Raw genomic sequence first — 6,193 nt, 5'->3', positions numbered from 1 at the left:
CAAATGCGTATGGGATAGGAAAATACCCCTTCTGAAAAAGAACCAACAAAAGATATCAAAAGGCGTTTCACAATAGTAAGTAAAGAAATGCAAACAGCGGTCCGTGGGCCACACCTGGCTCGCTCTCTCTGTAAAGGAAGTTTAACTGGGGCACAAACATGCTCCTTCAAGTATGTTGTCGCCTACAGCTACTTTTGACCTGTGAAGCCCAAAACGATGAGTTGCATCAGATCACATGGTCCACAAATGCCAAAATATTTTCTTTCTTATCCTTTACAGAAAAAAAAAAATCTGTCACCATCTGGCTTACAGCAAACGTTTTTAAGTGAGACAGACCTGAGTTTGAATCCTTGGCAAGTTATTTGCGTCTCTGAATTCCAGTTTCTTCCCCTGGTGATTGGAAGGACGAACTGGGGTGACATATGCAATGACTTGAACCCTGTGCCAGCTCCTAATGAACACGCCATATGCAGCCACGAAGACGACGGCTGCTGTGGTAACTGTCCTTGGCACTGAACATTTCGGTCACTTCCAGTTTTTCATGGGATTCGATGAACATGATTCAATCACCTGGTTCCTTAGAATAGGAGAATTCGTGGAAGGAAGAATTCCTAGGTGGAAAAGCATACACACTTTAAGGATTTTGTGGCAGTTTGGTAAATTGACCTCTAAAAGGTCTGCACCAGGAGGGCTCCCGTCCCACAGGCCAACACTAGGTATTATCGTGATAGCAGACAATAGGCTTGTCTACAGGGCAGGCAGGCTGGCAAGTTTAATCTCTCAGGTATGCCTGCAAGGAATAGGAAAGCCAGATTTGATTAAGCCCAGAAGCCTTTACAACAGCAAATATGAGAGTGAATCAGAGAAATTTCATATTATTTCCTAGATAATTAATCTCTATTTATAATGAGCAAAAACTGAAGATAAAACCATTATGCATATTGGAATTCTTCATTTGAAAGGTATTTATTTAGGGTATACTTAATTAATAAAATACGCCACATTCGCCAAAATACATACTGTATTTACCTGGACTCGGGCTAGACCCAGCTAAATACACCCCACCACCACCACCACCGCACACAAGCTTTCAGGTGGTTTATCTGGCTTTTAATCATCATGAACCAAATGTAAGAAGAGCCAGTTTTGGCAGGAAATAAGGCGTGGGAGTAGAGGGTTGCATGGTTTCAGATTTCTTTGATGGAGCAGTATATAGATCACTTAGTGGGAAGACAGGAGGCAGCAGAGAACAAGTCCCCTCTTGTTTAATCCCTAACCTTGGGAAAAAAAAAAAAAACCCACTCAAATAGTGCGTGTTTGAGAGTTCCCATGACAACAAACTCACCCCATCCTTCCCTCCGCAGACGGTGAAGTCATCGATTAGTTTCACAACTAGATTATACACTGCATGAAGGCAGAGCCCGAGTCCTAGGGAAGAGCCTGGCTCAGGAAAGACATCAGCCCATACACACTAAGTAGACTCCAACTGCTTGAATGGAATGGAAGAGCCGATAGGCTTCAAGGCGGGTCTCGGAAGTGCAGGATTCTTCTAGAGCATGAGACTGGACCCTTCTTTGGATGAGTGAGAAGGTCTGGGAAATCCATCCACTGTGGTGTTTCTTGCACCCCACCCTAACTGGCACCCTCCCCTTCTGATAACAGTGGGCCCCAGGTCCCTGTCCTCAGGCTCAGTGAGGAGACTCAGAGTAGAGCACATGACCTTGCCCTACCCAATCAGTGCATCAGGTGCCCTTGGCCAGTGGTTCAGAGGGCACACAGCCCAAGTCAGTCCCAAGAGCATGAATCCCAGGAGTTTTTCAAGAACCACAGGGAAGATCCTTATTCTTTCCCCCCGGACTTAAATGTGAGCAGACACAAAGCCGTAGTCACTGGTGCTATCCTGACACCATGGGGGGGCAGAACAGGCCGAGGAACGCCAAGAGCAGGAGAAGTCCAGTTTCTGCTAAAACAGCTTCAGTCCGGGAGCCCGTCCTACCCCTGGATGTTTCTTTTTCGCGAAGTCATAACTCTGGTGTTTAGGTCTAACTGATAGAGCATGCTTCACTAGGAAGACCAGCAAGTCCTGGACATTTCCTCATTGTAATTTTTCAGAATTAAATAAAGCCTGGAGATGGGAAATTGCAAGCTCCAGGGTCCATGTCTGCCTCTTAACCAGCACGATCGCTGTGAATCTCTGAAGAGACCTCCCCACCCGGGCCCCACACCAAAGACCTAAGAATGAACATGAACTTCTCCAGATACCACAACTCCTCATCAGGATTTGGGTCCAAAGGCAAGTTTCTCGCTTATGTTTTGATTTTCCTCCTATTTACTCCCTCACACCTCCCAGCTCGCTGGCAAATGGCCATATAACCACGTAGGGGCAGCAAAATGTGAGCAGAAGAGATGGGTGTCATTTCTGGCTGAGGCATTAAAAAGTTCAGACTCGGTTCTCCAGTATTTTTCCCCCTCTCTGGCCAACAGGGGAAGCCACGTATTCCACATGGCACGGCTGTGGAATGATGGCCTAGTCATCAGCCTGGGGCCCCAGCAACCCAAGAGAGATGTGAGGCCTGACTGGGAGAAAAAGAACCACTTCCATTGGGCTGAGCCACCGAAATGTGGGGGCTGTAGGTAATAACCAGCCCATCTCTGCTGATAGAAGGAGGTGTGGGTCCATAGTTTTCTTCAAGCGCATGTCCCCACTACCTTAGAAAATATTTCCCTTCGATATCGAAGTTGATACTAAAACCATCAAAGAGTGAAGAGCATTTCCAAAGAGCATTTCCAGAGGCCACATCGATTGAGAGATGACATTGATCCGAATAACTACCCACAGCGGGTAATTCCAACGTACTTGTTCGGGAGACACATACAGAAAATACAAAAATGAGACCAAAACCCTTGACACCAATAGGTAAGGATTTTCCTTTCTCATAGGGGAAAAAAAGAACAACAGGCAATTCAACAGACATCCGTCTTCTCCAGCAAGGGAAACGGAGGTCATCCTGCCTACAGTCATCAGCTGGTGAGTTCCCTCTTCCCACGCGTTTTTATGTGTAGACCTCCACATACTGACCAAGGACAAGCCTATCTGTTTCTGTAAAATGAAAGTCTCGCCGGATTTTTAGGATGTTGATGAAAATAAGCTGTATGACGTCATATAAGAAATAAATACGAAGTGCTAACAGTTTTCAATATTTCCCTAAGTCAGAACTGAAATTGATGGTATTCATGTGAAAAAGGTCAGGGGTCCTGGTTAGGTTCATAGATTGCACTTTCTTATGTATGTATAAGTTGTATAATTTTAATGGACTTCAAAGCACTAATTTTTAAAAAAGGTTATTTTAAGTGAGGCCCGTGTTGTACGGCACGTTGAGACAGGCAGCGAGACAAAACGTGCTGTGAGTGTGTGCTCATTAGAAACCAAATCCTGATGGTAGCTGTATTTATGAAAAAGGAGCCCAGAACAATAATTTAGGTAATAAAAATGTACTCAAGAGGAAAACAGTAAAGTGGCAGCAAAGCAAAGTACAATGTCCTGTGATGTTGATACTTTTTCTGTCCATTATTTTCATCAATACTTTTAAAAGTTTTGCTGGGTAATTCCTAACTCAGGCGAACCCATGGCAAACTTCTGGTCTCTTCTTCCTTAGAACTAGGTTCAGAGCTTAGGGGAAGGTGAAGGAGAAAAAGAACCAAATCGTTTAAACTTTGAAAACAAGGTTTTTGTCTGAGTCTGAGACATTTACTTTAAGTTCTCATTTTTGTTAAAAGAAGGAAAATCTTCAAAGTTCACAGGATGACTAGGAGCTAGCCTTTTTGCCAACATTCCCAAAGGAGCCCTTTAGCAAGAATGGTGCCTTTTCAAGTCTCTCCAGGAGCTGGTGATCCCACACAAGCAGCCTGATCTGGTTCCGTCGTCACCAGCAATTGGGTCTCATTTGCTACGGGACCAGGTCCCCGGCAGAACTGTGTGGACACTGGCACACTGTCGGTGAGGAGACGCTCCCAGTCTCATCAAGGGAGGCCGTGGGTCCGTGTACATTCAAGTTTAGCTTGGGAGGCCTCCCTCCCCCTCTGCAGGCCGACCGCACCGGGGTGCAGCTGGGGGCAGAGTCTGGAGGGTGGTGTCAAGGCCAGAAAGGAAGCCGCAGGGCCAGCAGTGGCTTTGACCAAAGATGTCCTGCAACACAGACCCCACATGTACCAAGCTCCCGTATATTCTACTGCTGGGAGCTCCTGAGTCACCAGCAGATAAGCCATTCTTTCCATGGATTCTTCCCTTGGTCCCATCTGCCCCAGGGAAAGTAATATGTCACCCTTTCCCACTTGCTGGAAGGGTAACCTGGTAGAAGCTACCATCAGGCCAGAAGATCACAAGCAACACTTCTTTGTAGATCCCTAGGGAGCACAGCACCACTGAGACCCTCCCAGACAGATGGCCGAAGGCAGAGAGGGCTCAGGCATTGAAACCCGTCCTGTCTCACACCGTCCTAACACAACCATCTCTTTGGTAATTCCCTTCAAATTAAAAAAAAAAAAAAAAAAAATCGAAAATACGGCCTAGCCTCAAACACAGAAACAGCCTCAGGTTTGGAAAATCTAACACTACTTCAGTGGAAAAAGCTAGCAGATTGACTAACAAGGGGGAGAAAACTAGAAAATGATAAGAAAAGTCAGATCAGAGGTACAGAGGAATAATAAGGAAATATTAACAGATTAAATAAATATAAACAAATTAAAGAGAAATAATAAGGAAATACATAAGGAAAGATCTTTTTTCTCCTTCCCCTAGATTTCCAGAGTGAATCTGAGGGAGCCCTGCACATGCACACACGCACACACGCATGTGCCCACGCACACACGCCCACTCGCACAACATGTTGTCTGCACAGCCATCAGCGGGAGAAGCCAGGCGTCCGATGGCTCTCGCACTCCCCCACAGCGGTGTCCACAAGCCTGGACCCACCGACCCTGCCACAGCTCCTGGGATTCCTTCCCCCTCCCTACAGCCCAGTGCCACGGCTGACTCAAGTTTGGATTTGCCTTTCGGGAGTTTATTCCTTATAAAACTCCTTACCTCAACCTTTTGGCTAACAGCAAGGCTCTGATTTTTGTGAAGTACTTTTATCCTCTTCTTGTTCATTTCTTGAATTTTTTTTTTTTAATGCAAAAATACCAGAGCACTTTGTGATTACATAACCGTCCTGGATATTTGGGGAATCATTCTATTTCCTACTAAAATGTTACTCTCATCGACTTCCACCTTATTTTGAGGAAGTGTGTCTCCTTTTGACAAATTACAAAGTAAAAAAAAATTGCGAAACAATGCACCCCAGATAGAAGATAAACCCCTTCCTTAAAAATAGCTGCAGCCTACATAGTACCAATTTTCACCCAAAATAAAACTATCTCCTCACAATGCTCTTCATTCAAGAAGAAAGACGAGGTGTGGATCTATGGCCTTGGCAAAGTTTCCTCTTCTCTGCCAAGGGGATAAAAGTAGAAATGAGGTGCTCCCATGGTAGGGGGTCTTGCAAGATGACACCCCTTTTCTCCGAAGAGCCCCCCCCCCCACAGGTCCTCTTCTTCTCCGTCTTCCTGTCGCGTTCGCTCCCGCAGGAGTCTGGGACTGGCATTCGGACACAGCCAGGAATGCCGCTGCAGGAGGCTCGGCGTGAGGCCCCGTAAACTTGCGAGCCGTAGAAGAGCCTTCTCGTGTCGTGTTCCCGAGTAACCGAGCGAGCCGGTCAGACGCACAAATGACTCAGGCGGACATGCGGAGAGGTCAGAGAGTGCGAGGCCCAGCGTGGCTGCCAGGGCGCCCGACGGTCCTCTGCCTCCCGGCTCCGCTTCCTGCAAGGTCTGACTGGCTTCGGCATTTAATTTCCTGTACTTCAATACAGATATAGTGCGCTCGTATAAAGGAAAACATTAGTCTCACTTAAAAAAAGAACAGAATTATCTCTCCCCACTTGTTTCTTTCCAACATAAAACCACCCTGATTCGTTCTCTCTCAAGATCCAAGCCGCTGGGGCAGTTCCTCCAGGTGGGGCCAAGGGGGCTGGGACTGTCCTGGGGACTCCGCACCTACATGGCTTCGGTTTTATTTTTATTCAGGTATAATTAACGCAGTGTTACATGCGTTTCCAGCGTGCGAGACCCAACAATTCTAGGCATTTCTCCATGC

This window comes from Mustela erminea, chromosome 7 (genome assembly GCF_009829155.1).
Source record: "Mustela erminea isolate mMusErm1 chromosome 7, mMusErm1.Pri, whole genome shotgun sequence".
Taxonomy (NCBI): domain Eukaryota; kingdom Metazoa; phylum Chordata; class Mammalia; order Carnivora; family Mustelidae; genus Mustela; species Mustela erminea.
Note: the sequence above shows the minus strand (reverse complement) of the source record.